Below are 15,796 nucleotides of genomic sequence, written 5' to 3'. Positions count from 1 at the left end.
TGGTCAGAGACTGTAGACAGGGCACTGGTCAGAGGCTGCGGACAAGGTACAAGGTATAGTCAGAGTCTGTGGACATGGCACAAGAAATGGTCAGAGACTGTGGACATGGCACAAGGAATGGTCAGAGACTGCGGACATAGCACTGGTCAACAGAGGCTGCGGATATGGTACAACGGATAGTCAGAGATATGGAACATAGCACCAGGGATGGTCAGAGACTGCAGACATGGCACTGGTCAGAGGCTGCAGACATGGCCCAAGGGATGGTCAGAAGCTATGGAAATGGCACAAGGGATGGTCAGAGGCTGCAGAAATGGCACAAGGGATGGCCAGAGGCTGCGGACAGGGCACAAGAGACATTCAGAGACTGTGGACATGCCTCAAGAGATGTTCAGAGACTATGGACATGGCACAAGGGACGGTCAGAGATTGTGGACATGGCACTGAAAAAAACTAAATAAGTATATAAAAATAAGATTACAAAATATTAGAGTAATGTGGTATGCAATAATACTTTTTTATTGTACTAACCTAACACTTAAAAGGCAAGCTTTCAAGAGTCTTCCAATCAAGATACGGTCAGAGAGTGTGGCCATGGCACAAGAGATGGTTGTAGAGTGCAGATATGGCAGAAGAGACTGTGGACATGGCACTAGAGATGGCAAGAGAGGGCGGACAGGGCACAAGAGATGGTCAGAGAGTGCGGAAATGTTACAAGAGAGGGTCAGCGAGTGCGGAAAGGGCACAAGAGAGGGTCAGCGAGTGCGGACATGGCACAGGCACAAGGGATGATCAGGGGTTGTGGACATGGCACTGGTCAGAGGCTGCGGACATGGCACAAGAGATGGTCAAAGACTGCAGACATGGCACTGGTCAGAGGCTGCAGACATGGCGCTGGTCAGAGGCTGTGGACATGGCACAAGAGATGGTCAGAGAGTACAGACAGGGTACAAGAGATGCTCAGCGAGTGCGGACAGGGCACAAGAGAGGGTCAGCAAGTGTGAACATGACACAGGCTCAATGGATGGTCAGGGGCTGCGGACATGGCACTGGTCAGAGGCTGCAGACATGGCGCTGCTCAGAAGCTGCGGACAGGCACAAGAGATGGTCAGAGACTGTAGACATGGCACTGGTCAGAGGCTGCGGACAAGGTACAAGGTATAGTCAGAGTCTATGGACATGGCACAAGAAATGGTCAGAGGCTGCGGACATGGTACAAGGGATGGTCAGAGATTGCGGACATGGCACAAGGAATGGTCAGAGACTGCGGACATGGCACTGGTCAACAGAGGCTGCGGACATGGTACAACGGATAGTCAGAGATATGGAACATAGCACCATGGATGGTCAGAGACTGCAGACATGGCACTGGTCAGAGGCTGTGGATATGGCACAAGGGATGGTCAGAGGCTGCAGACATGGCCCAAGGGATGGTCAGAAGCTATGGAAATGGCACAAGGGATGGTCAGAGGCTGCGGACATGGCACAAGGGACGGTCAAAGATTGTGGACATGGCACAAGGGATGGTCAGAGATTGTGAACATGGCTCCTTCCACGTCCCTCAATGTCCTCTCTCGCCTTGGTGACGCTTCAGCCAATCAGGTTACCGATAACCATAATCGGTGAACCTGATTGGCTGAGACGGCCGTCAGTCTTATCCAAGGAACGCACCCCCCGTACATTCCGAGGATAAGCTTCCGGGAGATGAGGGCTGTACTCGAAAAGCCTATCAGAGCCACTGGCTCTGATGGGCACTTCCGCACAGCCAACCAGCTGCCTTTAGGTGGTCGGCGCTCAAGTTCCGGCCATCTGAATTAGACCAGCGGCAGCTGGCAACAATAACATACCGCCACTGTTGTACAGTGGGGTTTAGTGCTCTTAACTGAGACAAGCACACATTATAGAGAGATATGCTTTGTTTATATTTCATGTCTGAAGATTACAACTACTACTAAATAACCCTGTATAATTTAACCTTTACATTACCCTTTAACTGAACGTAAACCTGTAATCCCTGATGCTAAACTGATAATATACGAATAGAATTTAATGCGAAAATTTTCATTTCAGGAACTTTCGATTTTCTAATTGTTATCAGGGTCAAATAAACATTAGTTTTTGACTGCAGTGATGGAAAATCTTTCTTGAACAAACATATTTCTAGTGGTGAATGTGATTTTCGCACCGGAATGTCCATTCACTCCAAAACCAAATGTTAAAAGCAAATTCTTTTTTTCATTTTAAATCTTTTTATTAATTTTTATTGAAATAAATAAACATTCCAAAACATCCACAATCACATATCTGTGCCCCTTCCTCATGATCATGTGCTGGATGGAGCAGAGGGAAGATTTCTTTAGCTCCGCTCGCATGTTCTTCTGTCTTGGCTCAATTTCCGGCCAGCTGCCTGCCTATCTCCTTGCCTTCCCTGGCGGAGTGATCTTCCTCCGCTTCCCATCCGAAGCGCCGTGACATGGCATTTTGAACCCCTTCTTCGACCACCAGTGGGGGTTAAAGGCGCCCTGCTAGCATCCAAAAAGCGCCTCTTAAACAGCGGTAAATCGCCGCTAAAGTGAAAATCGCTTTACCGCTAACGCACGGGCGGCCACAGTGTGAAAGGAGTCTTAGACAAAATCTTCCCTTTGCACCAGTACTGTCACTCATGAATACATTTTTTTTTAAGAATTCTATCGAGGAAAATTAACAATTGATCTACAGTAAAACCTTGGTTTGCAAGCATAATTCGTTCCAGAAACATGCTTGTAATCCAAAGCACTTGTATATCAAAGCATTTTTTTTACAGGGTATAAAAGAGAAGCGAGGCACCTCTAAGGCCGGGTACTCACGAACAAACATGTACGGTGAAAGCGGTCCGTCGGACCGTTTTCACCGTACATGTCTGCCAGAGGGCTTCTGTACGATGGTTGTACACACCATCGTACAGAAGTCCGCGCGTAAACATTACGCGGGGCGTGTCCGCGTCGTCGCCGCGGCCATGACGCGGAGACGTGGGCGGGCCTGCCATTTAAAGGCTTCCACGCATGCGTCGAAGTCATTCGACGCATGCGAGGGACGGCGGGCGCCTGGACATGTACGGTAGGTCTGTACTGACGACCGTACATGTCCGAGCGGGCAGGATTCCAGCGGACGGTTTTAAAACACGTCCAGGAATATTTGCCCGCTGGGAAAAGGCCCGGCGGGCAAATGTTTGCTGGAATTCGGCCCGCTCGCGCCTACACACGACCAAACATGTATGCTGAAACTGGCCCGCGGACCAGTTTCAGCATACATGTTTGGTCGTGTGTACGGGGCCTAAGTGTAGCAATAAGTTGCTAAATGTTGTACCTTCATTAAATGTAACCAGATTGCTACACTTGGAGGCTCCTCTTATCTCTTTTATACTCAGTTGTGACATGATGCTACTCTTATATCAAGACATCGCTTGTATATCAAGGCAAAATTTAATAAAACATTTTGCTTGTCTTGCAAAATGCTCTCAAACCAAGTTACTCTCAAACCAAGGTTTTACTGTAATCTTTTTTCATATGAGTTTTAGGCTCAGTTCACACTGGTACGATGCGGGAACCACAGCGATTCCTGTGCGATCCACATGTTCCACATCGCATCTGACTCGCAGGCAGTTCACACTGCTCTCTGCAAACTGCTGCGGGTGTCAATATAAAGTTAATGACAACCCCCAAATTGGTTCGCAGAACGCAGTATGAACTGTGAAATCTGATGGAATCAGACTGCATGGGTCTGAACACCCAATGTGAGCGGGTTCCAGTATGGACAAAAAAGGGTCCAAATGCGATGCGATTTCAGCCATACAATCTGTATGGCTGAATTCGTACAGAACAGACATCACATGTTATGCACACCGGTATGCGTTGCGAATCACATACAATGTCTGGGATCGTAACAGTGTAAACCCAACCTTGCGCAATTTAACCTGTGTCTCGTACAGAATGGCGTTGGTGAGATTAGAACATATTTTCAATTATCTGCTAATATATATATATATATATAAGGGGGGTGGGGGTTTAACTAATAATGTAGATAGCTGTTCAAACAAAGCTGATATAATTTTGTCTTTTATCTTTATAGTGGATGAATGATAAGAAAGGGTTTGTCAATCAAACTATAATCTACCCTTGCAAACCTTTCACTATGCAGACTAATAAAGATATATGTTTGTACATAGTATCCAGAAAATAAAACATGTGTACGCCAAATATAAGTCCTAGAAACCAAGGTTATACTTCTGTAGGTCAATGGAACTAAACAAGTGTCATGGCGGCTTATATGTGGTGGATGCAGCAAATCTTCTATCATACCTTCCATCATACATTCCATCAATCCCTATCACAGGGAATCTGTAGTTGTCTAACTGTGAAAGCAGTGTTTATAGCTATTTCACATATGGCTGCATTTGAGGTATGTTTTCCAAATAGTGGATTTGTATCTGCGCGGAGAAGTGTGGGTGCCTTAAAAAATGCTGATATAAATGCTGGGATTCATGAGGCCAGTTTCACACAGATGTTACAAATTTAACAGATTTAGTGAGTTGCTGATCCTTTCCTTACTTTCACAGTATGCCATAATATTTATTTTTATTGAATAAAGAAAACATATAAATGTAGCACCCTCTAGTGTGATAGAAGGATAGTGCATGTTTGTGAGAGTAGGTACATTTCTAGGCTTGGCTGGCAGCCAAGCCTGGGTGTGTTTTTGACCTGGGTTGGGAGTGGCTCAGGGTAGTGCTGGGTGACTCACAGGTAGCATCACCAGGACCTCCCACTTCTTTCCAGAATGTTCTGGTGTTTTCTGGAAAGGGAGGTGGAGCTACCTGGGGTGTACTGAAGAGCCCTAACTAATGCCCAATCTGAATTGGCAGGGGGCAGGCCTCCTTAAATACCCAGGGTCAGCCCAGCTGAGGGAGGAGTTGATCAAGCGGAAGATGGAGATGAAGTGTTAGGCTGTCCGGGTCTTGGAGTGACCTTGGGCCTGGGTTTGGGTGCGGACGGGACCCTCTTACAACCCACAGAGGTGTCCTGACCAGAAAGCACAAGGAGCAAGAGAGGACAGCAATGCCAGGCAAGTCTCCAGGAGTTCCACAGAGGCAGCCAAGAGGGCTAATGAGTGTTCACACAGTCGGGAGGACTGAGAGGCATGCCTGAGAGGACTGAGATGGAACGGTCTGGGATGGGTGCAGAGCCAGTCTGGAGGATTGTGGTGGCATTGCCTGAAGAGGTGGTACTGGGAGCAGTAGCCACAGGGACAGCTAGCACTGTGACTTTATATATTTTTGCCACATTATAGGGGCTTGTGGTCCTTGCCTGCAAAGGGCATCTGCTTTAGGCCTGGCTTAGCCAGTATCAGGTCTACAAATCAGTGCTAGCTGAATCGGGAAGTACAAGCAAGTGACGTGCTGGAGGAGTTGAGGAGAGATAGTCTGCAAGCAAGTGAAGTGCTGGAGAGAGAGAGAGAGAGAAAACTGTCAATTATCTGGGCATCTCATGATTTCCCTATCCCTATCCAAGTCGAATTCCCCTCAATACAAAAACAAAAACAAAAACAACAAGTGCAAGGACTGTTTCATGCCTCTGGATGCTTGAAATTGTGTGCCTAGCTGGGCAGGGTGACAGACAGACCACTACATTCAGCAGCCCCTACTGGGGTACTGCTACATTTGGGGGCTTGTTCACAGGTAAACTGCCAGACGTTGCCCCTAGCAAACAAAGTTGACCGATGCAGAGAGCTGCAATTTGTTCCATCATTTGAGGAATTTAACTCAGAGAAAGGATTTATGAACTCAGCCTGCATTCAGTACAACAGCATCGAGTGCCATTGCCCATAGCAACCAGCAGGAGCTGCTTGCCAAGTTATTGCTGCCCTACCTACCCAGTGGCCCAAATGCGGCTAGGACAGACACTTGTGCTAAATCTGCAAATCAGTAACTTTCTACCATGTGTTGTCACCCCTTAGCAACCATGGCGGGCGATCGCACCCATGCATTACAAATATATCCAGTGTTCTGTTATTGCTGGACATCTTGAACCTTTGCTCCAAACTCCTGCATTATTGTCAGGGAAGCTAGTAGACCAAACTGTGTGACTGCACAGAGGAGACCAAAAACACATGAAGGTGAAAATATAATAATTTATTAAGATATGTGAACAAACACACAACCACCTCCAACAGGACACAGTGCAATAAATCAACCAATAAACAGTGACCCAAAGATAACTATAGACAATATGTACAATAATGGGAGATACCAGAAATGTAGTAAAAGCCAGGCCGAGGTCATACACAAGGGGATATCAGCAGATAGGTAAGGACGGGAGACCAACAGGAACAGGGAGAGTGCGGATGGATAGGCTGCAGAGCAGGGATCCAAAGTAATCAGGTAACAGGAGGACAGGTATCCAAGGTAATCAGGAGACAGGAGGGACAGGTACAGGATGGGCTCGGGATAGGGATCAGGTCGGGTCAGATGCAGGCTCAGAGTCAGATGCAGGCTCAGGGTCAGATGCAGGCTCAGGGTCAGATGCAGGTTCAGATGCAGGGTCAGGATAGCAGGCTCAAAGTCAGATGAGAGAGATACCAAGGCGAGCATGTGAGGGCTCAGCGGGTATTTATAGGACTGCAGTGATTGTCCTCATGTGACAGCTGAGCGGAGGAAGTGCTGCCTGCCCCACACTGCCGGAATACACTCGCTGGTGGACGCTGGTACTACGGCCCATGGATCAAGCATTACCACCAGCAGGTGAGATCCTCTATCAAAGATACTGGCTGCAAGAGGACACCTGCTGGTGGACACTAGTACTGCAATCCATAGGACCAACAGCGCCACCAGCTCTGTCCACTACCCTCTCTCTCTGAGCTCCTCTCTCTCTCAGCCCCCTCTCTGTCCACTACCCTCTCTCTCTCTGAGCTCCTCTCAGTCTTTTTGAGATTAGCATACATAGTTATTTGCAATCTGTTGTATTTTGAATAAGATTTTTACTTTTTATGAGTATGTTTCATAATTTATTCCAGTAGCTAAAGTTATGGTTAAGAATTATAGATCTGAAGGTACCAGGATGTCAATAGAAATGCCAACTGAAATATCATTTGGAATTTCAAATTGGGAAGGTTATTTTATTTTTTGGATTCTTCCATGACCATGAAACAAGCACAACTAAACTTCTATTTTGTTATTACTTCTAGTTTTTCAAAATTATTTTTTTATTATGTTATCAAGGATTATCATTTTTGGATGAACTTCAATGATTTATTAATATGGACTTACATCAAAAGTGACATATATTGAGTCATGACCATTTGCATCATGTTTAAAACGACATTTTCATGACGTGGTGCACGTGAAGCACGCACGTTGGAGGGAGGAGCGGCCAGCGCTACTGATCTGATCCGGCTACGGCGGCGAGGGATGGAGGGAGCTAGACCCGGCGGTGCTCCAGCGACGGAGACGGAGGACGCGTTGCAGGGAGGGTGTCCACCGAGCGGCTAGCCCGTCCACCCCCGCAGATCACATCAGCCCCCGCCGCTCTCCGGGAGTCTCTTATCCTCTGGCCCCCCCGCATCCCCCGGACGGCAGATGAAACTGCATGGAGGAATTTCAGGGAGGTTTCCGTCCTTCCGTGGCTCATTTGTCAGCTGTCAGCTGCCCGCCCCCCCTCCTTGCTCGGAGACATTCTGAGACATCTCGGCACCAGGTGGAAGAGAAATTTTCTTATTTTTTTCTTTAACTGGATGATCGGCAAATAGGTAATATTAACCCTTTTCTCATTCTCAAATGACGGTATGGTAGCAATGTGTGGACTGTGAGACCTAGCCCTAACAGCGAGGACAGGGTAAGAAAGTGGAGCCCACCTACTTTATTCATAATATCTCAAGTGTTATAGTGATGTCTTGCTTGCTTATATATACCCTAAGAGTTAAAGCACGTATGGTCTACAAGTAACTAGCTCTGTTTGTTGTGGACATGGACACTAACACTGACTAAGGGGGATAAGTTGAAAAATATCAGATACTCCAGAGTCACTGTACCTATCTCTGTAAATAATAGTTCGGCTACTTACTAAATAAACAACTACAAAAGGGAAAGTTAAATTGCAACAGGAGCAAAAGCATATACGGACCATAAGTGCTGAGACCACACACACAGTTGAAATAGCCCCCGAGGGCTACTAGTCATTTAAGAGACACTATACCTACCCTCGCAGACGTCTATTAAACCACTGGGGGATTGGGCCAGAGCATTAGTGGCAACATTAGAGAGGTCTTTCCCTCTTCGGACCTGACCTGTATTGTGGGCTGGGCGTGATAGATTGCCCTGGGGGCATCTTACCAGGGCATAGCGTGCAGCAGCCCCACTTTCTCTTGAGGTCTCTGCACACCCCAAGGTGGTAAAGGAAAAGGGGAAAAGGGAAAGGGGAAAAAAAAAAAAGGGGGGTATACAGCCCCCCCCCCCCCCGGCTCGTCACTGCTCGGATACTGCTGGGTCCCTCCCTGTGGAGGACTCCCCAAGAAGGTCTTTGGTTCTAATGGGGGTGGAATCTTACGTATACACCCTAACGTCCTGGGTAATTTACTGAAAACTTTTAAATTTTCGAGGTTCTCCGGAACATCCGGCGCAATAATTCCCTTTCAGTCTCCCCTTTTTGTTTTTCTTTTGTTTTTGGTTGTGTTCTTAAAGTCTATTAATAGATGTAATCAACATCTCCTTAATATTTCCAACTAGCCCCTCAGCAAGCTATAAAATCTACTGTTAAAGGGTAAAGGAAAAGAAAGGGGGGGGAGGCTTGTCCCTTCTCGTTCAAACTGGGGAAACGTATTAGATCTACAAAGAAACATAATATGAACAGGTCAACTAGGGGGGCTGCCCCGAAAATCCCTAAAGAGATCTCTTCTACCAGTACGATCAGACACTATATGACTCCGGACGGGAGTTCTAAGAGTCCAGGCACGATAAAAAAAGTGGAAAAATCTGGGACTAATAAAAAGGGAGTGGGGGGGCCGGCAACCCCAATTGCGGACATCTCAATAGAATCTGAACACGTAGCCAGCCAAATGGATGACATTAGCCTAGACTCACATGTCCCCACCATGGGAGAAATGGAGGCTATGTTAAAGAGGTTGGAGAACGTAATAAGAGAGGAAATCAGCACATTAAGAACGGACCTATTCCACATGTTGGAACGAGTGGAGGAAGCCGAGAAAAAGATAGAAAAGCAGGACCTTGACCTTATTGAATTAAAAAATCAACATCTGACTCTGAAACAAAACCAGAGGTGGCTACAATACCGATTAGAAGATCAAGAGAACCGCAACCGAAGGCAAAATTTAAGAATACGATCTATTAAGGAGGAGAAGGGTGAAGACCTGAGAAAAATTCTCAATGATTTGTTCCTCCCCCTCCTCGAAAATGGCTCGGGAGGCCCCCTCAAATTAGAACGGGTCCATCGTGTGGGGAAGATCAGGGAAGGAGGAGGAAACTGGCATAGGGATATTATTGTCAGGTTCAGACATTTCGAACATAAAGAGGAGATATGGCGAAAACTGAGAAGAAAGCCGCCGTTATCCTATGCCGGGATGGAGATTCAGATTTTCACGGACTTGGCCTGGGAAACCCTGGCCAGAAGAAGATATCAGAAGCCTTTACTGGAGCAGATGCGATTACTTAACATAAATTACCAATGGGGATTTCCGGCCTGTTTGATAGGCCACAAAGAAGGGGTGTCAGCAAAATTAATATTTCCCGAGGATCTGGCGGGGTTCTGCCGCAAATTGGAAATGCCTGCTGTGGACTTACCCGGGTGGGTCGAATAGCTAGTGGAAAGCAGCACGGCCCCCGGGGCGGTCCCGAGGGATGCGATTTGGTGCTGCGGGGGGGAGTGGGGGGACGACCGGAGAGGGGAACGGGGAGGGCAGATCTGTACCCCACCCATATAAGATCAAGTACCCGGGAATACCAGGGGAAAAAGGGCGGGAGGAGCGCAGAGGTGCTCCACCTCATCCACAAGAACCGACGGGTAGGGGACACCAAGGATCCCTACGGTTCAGAGGCGATGTATCGGCCTGGGCAGGGGGGGGAGGGGGAGGGATAGAGGGGGGTGTGTGGGTTAGGAAGGGGAGAAGGATTCTCCAGCTCCAAAATAGGGAGGGAATAGGGAAAATGGCTCCCGGAATCTCATGGAAAGTTCAGCAGGAAATGATCTAGTTATAGAAAATGACAGAAGTAAAATTTTTATCTTATAATGTAAAGGGATTAAATTCAGTCGTTAAAAGACTAAAGGTCCTTGCCGAGATTGAACAACTTAGAGCGGACGTTGTCTTTATCCAGGAATCCCATTTAACCATAGACGCGAATATCAAGCTTTTTTCCCCTGCATACCCCACTTGGTTTTACGGGGACTCTATCTCAAAACGCGCTAGGGGCGTGGCAATTGGGTTTACAAGGGGGTTCGGGTTCACCCTAGAGGCAAGGATGACAGACCCTGAAGGGAGATTTATATTTCTTAGGGTAAGGATTGATAACATAGTCTATACCTTAGCAAATATCTACGCCCCAAATGTACACCAAACCCAATACTTAGGGAAAATTCTGGGGAAATTGAATGATTTCGCTGAGGGGTATATAATCCTGATGGGTGATTTGAATTTCGTCTTCGATCCGCAAGAAGATAGCACGTTCCGTGGGAAGGAGACAAGAAATGCGCATTTACAAAGAATTAAACGAAAGATTCATGACTGCCAACTAGTTGATGTTTGGCGGATCTTCCATCCAAATGAACATGATTACACGTTTTACTCTCCTCCCCACGGAACATACTCCAGAATTGATTACATCCTGGCGGATCATAGGCTGCTGGACTCTATTACGCAGACGGACATAGGTATTATAACGGTGTCAGATCACGCACCAATCTCCATGAATATTAAATTATCTATACAAAAGAGACAGAGGCCGTTGTGGCGCCTAGATGATAGCCTGATACGCGACGAAGTAGGGGCAAGTAGAGTGGAGGCGGAATTAAAACAATTTTTTCTTATCAATGACACGGAAGGGATTACTAGCGCAACCCTTTGGGAGACGCACAAAGCTTACATCAGAGGAATCCTAATTGCGGAGGGCGTTAAAAAAGAAAAAGAGAGGAAAAGTAAAGCAAACACCCTGATTAAAGATATAGAGTCCCTAGAAAGCAAACACAAAGCGCAGGGATCAAAAGAGATTTATCATAATCTAATTATAAAAAGGGATGCTCTCAAGGAAATCATGGAACAGGAAGCGAGAAATAAATTATAATGTATCTCCAAAGAGAGATACCTTTGGGGTAATAAACCAAGCAAGCTCCTAGCTAAAATGGCCCAAAAAAAGAAAGCTAGAAATTATATTGAAAAAATTGAAAGGAAAGACGGGACCATGGTTAACGCAACCAGAGAAATTGCGGAAACATTTAAAAAATATTATGAGGAACTATACACATTAAAACATCCAGGGTGGCAGGCAGGGGAGAGGGAGAGAAAGACCCGAGATTTCCTTGACAGGGCAGGACTTCCTAGATTAGAGGAGATGGAAAGTTCCAATATGGACCGCCCCATAACTGAAGAAGAAATAAAAATAGCTATAAATACCACCACGGGCGGAAAAAGCCCGGGTCCGGATGGGTTTCCTTCCCTGTATTATAAGAGATATAGCAACATTTTGATACCGAGGATGTGCAAATATTTCAATGGGCTAGGGTCTGAATTTGAAACCAGCAGCGAAGCTATTGCGGCAGTGGTCGCAATAATTTTGAAAGAAGGGAAAGATAGCTCTCTCTGTTCGGGATACAGACCTATCTCTCTGTTAAATACAGATATTAAGCTTTTTGCCAAAATTCTGGCGGGGCGCCTGAAAGGGGTTATGCACGCTTTAGTACACCCCGACCAGGTAGGCTTTGTGCCCAACAGAGAGGGTAAAGACAACAGTCTAAGGGCAATTCTCCTGCTACAGACCATAAGGCAGAATGAGCCCCCAGGACTATTCCTGTCAGTAGATGCTGAAAAAGCTTTTGACAGGGTAGACTGGGGGCTCATGATGGAGACTCTTAATACCATGGGAATAGGAAACAAGATGTCCCGTTGGATTAAAGCACTATATCACCATCCTACTGCAAAAATAAAAATTAATGGTACACTATCTGATCCATTCGAGATGAAAAATGGGACAAGACAAGGCTGTCCCCTGTCCCCCCTCCTCTTTATTCTATCCCTAGAGCCGCTGTTGTCTACCATACGTAACGACCCTGACATTAACGGAGTTAGAGTAGAAGGGGAGGAACATAAATTATCGGCTTTTGCCGATGATATTTTGTTTTACTTAACCAATCCGGCCAATTCTATTCCAAAGCTCTCTAAAGTCTTGCAACAATATGGCGCGATCTCAAATTTTAAAATCAATGTAACTAAATCTGAAATTTTGAATATTAATTTAAACAAAAAGGAGATGTGTCGTGTCAAGGAGATCTGCGCATTCCCCTGGACCAAAGAATTAAAGTACCTAGGTATCAAACTGGCCAACACAGAGCAGAAGATGTATAAAATAAATTATGTTCCCTTACTAAATGAGATCAAGAGCGAATTAAAAAGAATGGTTAATAAACCTATATCTTGGATCGGACGCATCAATATGCTGAAGATGGTTGTAGTCCCAAAAATTCTTTATAAATTTTTATTAGTCCCCATAGCTCTCCCTCAGCAATTTTTGAGAATCATCAATGCCTTGTTACTAAACTATGTCTGGAAAAATAAGAAGCACAGAATATCCCTCTCCACCCTAAAACAGGGCAAGCCACTCGGCGGTCTGGCAGTTCCGGACATTAAAAGTTATTACAAGGCGGCGGTTTTAGCTCGCGCGGTAGAATGGGCACGGGATAGGACTGATAAAAGGTGGGTGCAAATAGAGAAAGCACTAACAAGTAAATATTTGAAAAATATTATCTGGATCCCCGCACAACACAGAGCACTAGATCACAAAATACATGATTTAACACGGGACACTTTAAGAATGTGGGATAGGACACTGACACAATTAGAAGGGAAATTTAACTCCCCATTAATGAATCTAAAAGAAAACCCTTATTTTGCTCCAGGCGAAAATAAAATTGGAGGGAATTGGATAAAGGTAGACACTGTTCACTTAGGTGATATTATTAAAGATGGAGAGATAATGTCCTATGAAGATTTGAGATCCAAAACGGATTTTTGGAATCTGGATAGGTGGCATTATTCCCAGTTGCATCACTTCGTGCGGCACCTCCCCCGCCCATTACGGACGGAGGCGGAGCTCACTCCACTTGAGAAGATTTGCAAATCTAAAAATTCAAAGGGCACTATCACTAAATTATATGGGATATTGGTAAAGATAGGTTCACGGAGTGTAGCACCTTTCATAGATAAATGGGAAAGAGAGTTAGGAATCACAAGAGGGACAAATAGTTATAATAGGATTATGCACCTAACCCATTCATCTGCAATCGATATACGAACTGCCGAAACAAATTACAAGTGTATCTCAGGGTGGTATATCACCCCGGAGAAAGCAAACAAATTTAAAGCGGGTCAGACCGCAGAGTGTTGGCGGGGCTGCTCAGAAAGAGGCACAATGGCCCATCTTTGGTGGTCATGCCCAAAAATACAAACCTATTGGGACATAATTCTGAGTCAAATTAAAATTATTACGGGCGAAGAATTAAAGAAAGACCCCTGGGTGGTACTCTTTCATTGCAGCCAAGAGGGGGCAAAAAAATATAAGCAGTCTTTACTTCCTCACCTTTTAAACGCTGCTAAGAAACTTATACCTAAAAAGTGGCAGGAGACAGAATGCCCACACGTCTGGAATTGGATAGACGAAGTGGAGGAAACGTATAGGTTGGAAGAGTTAAAGGATAGTCACCTAGAGACGATTGGTGAACATAGGGAGAAATGGGAAAAATGGAGGGATTATAAAAAAACATGGAGCTATGCTGAGAGAGTCAGGGTACGCTACTAACGAGTTGTATGTTAGTAGTTTTATAGTAGAAACTATATCTATCCCTTCTATGATCATTTCCTAAGGCGATTTATATACTTTTTATTTTCTGATGAACGTTTGAGACTGTTCTTGTACTCAAGGGAAAAGTTAGGAGATTCCTGGGAGCCATGAGGGGGAGGGGGGGGGGGGGGGTGAAAACAATTCCTAAAGTTGGCTATATGGTAATGTGCCTCGTTCAGTCTAGCTGGGATGTAGAGGGCTAAGGAAGTCTGGCCAGGACCTCACGGCCAGCTGGGGCGTGGAGGGCTATGGAAGTGGGGCCAGGTCCTCACGGCCCCAGCGGGTGGCTGTTACACATACTGTTAAGTACACTAATAATTTAAAGGTGGAATAAAAAAAAAAAAAAAAATATGCACAGAATATATACCACACATGATGCAAACTACAAACAGAGACGTAAGAAGCATCAAATCATGAGCTGGTCTCTAGAATTTGGTAAAAGCTGAAGTGGGAAGAAAAAAAAAAATAAAAAAAGTGACATATTGATCGGTCGATCATTATGTGAGGGGGAGTTGGGATGTAATTCTAATATAGGATTTTTTTTGAAATATGGAAAAATAGCTGTTATATTTTGGTTTCTAAATCTTTTTATAAGAATGCATATTGATACACATAGAATTATTGTTTCATATAGAATAATAATTTTTTATTCATTTTTATAGAACACATAACTTGGGAAAGTTGGATGGATAGTTTGTTATTACACGAATGTATACCAAAGTATACATTTGAAGTATTAATATAGTTAAAGTACATACAGGCTTGTGTGGAAGAAAAGGATTTTAAAGTGTCTAAACAGAATTATTGTTGAATTTAATAATTTGGGATGTTGAGAAAAAATAAAAGAAAGAGTTGCTTGCTGGTCATGGATAGATAAATAAATTAAATGGATAGATAGATAAAATAAATTAAATAGATGGATAAATAGATAAAAAGATAGAAAAAAAAATAGAAAGAAAGATATAATATATAAAAATATGACAATCAAATAATGGGAAACTTATGTTTTTATGTATCCACAGACAAGTAGATTACGTATTATCAAGTGTTATAGGTGTCACCGGCGCAAAGAAATTATATTTAAATGTACAAGTGATCTGCTGCAATACTGTGTAAACCCTCAATAGAGGGTTAAAAGTGCATGTGGGAAAAATGTTACTGCGCTGATCAAATTATCCAAAAGGTGCAATTTCATAAAGTGCTATTAAGCTGTGAACTGAATTAGTGCACAAACAAACATAAATAATGTGCTATATCAAGCACAACAACATAATTGATATACTATGGGGCAGATCCACAAAGATCTGCCCCGGCGCATCGTATCTGAGATACGCTACACCGCCGTACTTTACCTGGCTTTGGTTCGAATCCATAAAGATTTTGCGCCGTAAGTTACGGCGGCGTAGTGTATCTCAAGCGGAATTCAAATTGGGCGGGTAGGGGGCGTGTTTCATTTAAATGAAGCGTGTCCCCGCGTCGAACAATCTGTGCATGCGCCATCCCTAAATTTCCCGCCGTGCATTGCGCGAAATGACATCGCAAGGACGTCATTGGTTTTGACCTGGACGTAAATTACGTCCATCCCGATTCACGAACGATTTACGCAAAAAAAAAAAAATTAAATTATACACGGGAACGACGGCCATACTTAACATTGAGTACGCCACGAAATAGCAGCTTTAACTATACGCCAAAAAAAGCCGACTAGAG

Source organism: Rana temporaria, chromosome 3 (genome assembly GCF_905171775.1).
Source record: "Rana temporaria chromosome 3, aRanTem1.1, whole genome shotgun sequence".
NCBI classification, from domain to species: domain Eukaryota; kingdom Metazoa; phylum Chordata; class Amphibia; order Anura; family Ranidae; genus Rana; species Rana temporaria.
The sequence above is the reverse complement of the archived record's forward strand: the minus strand, read 5'-3'. Positions refer to the sequence as shown.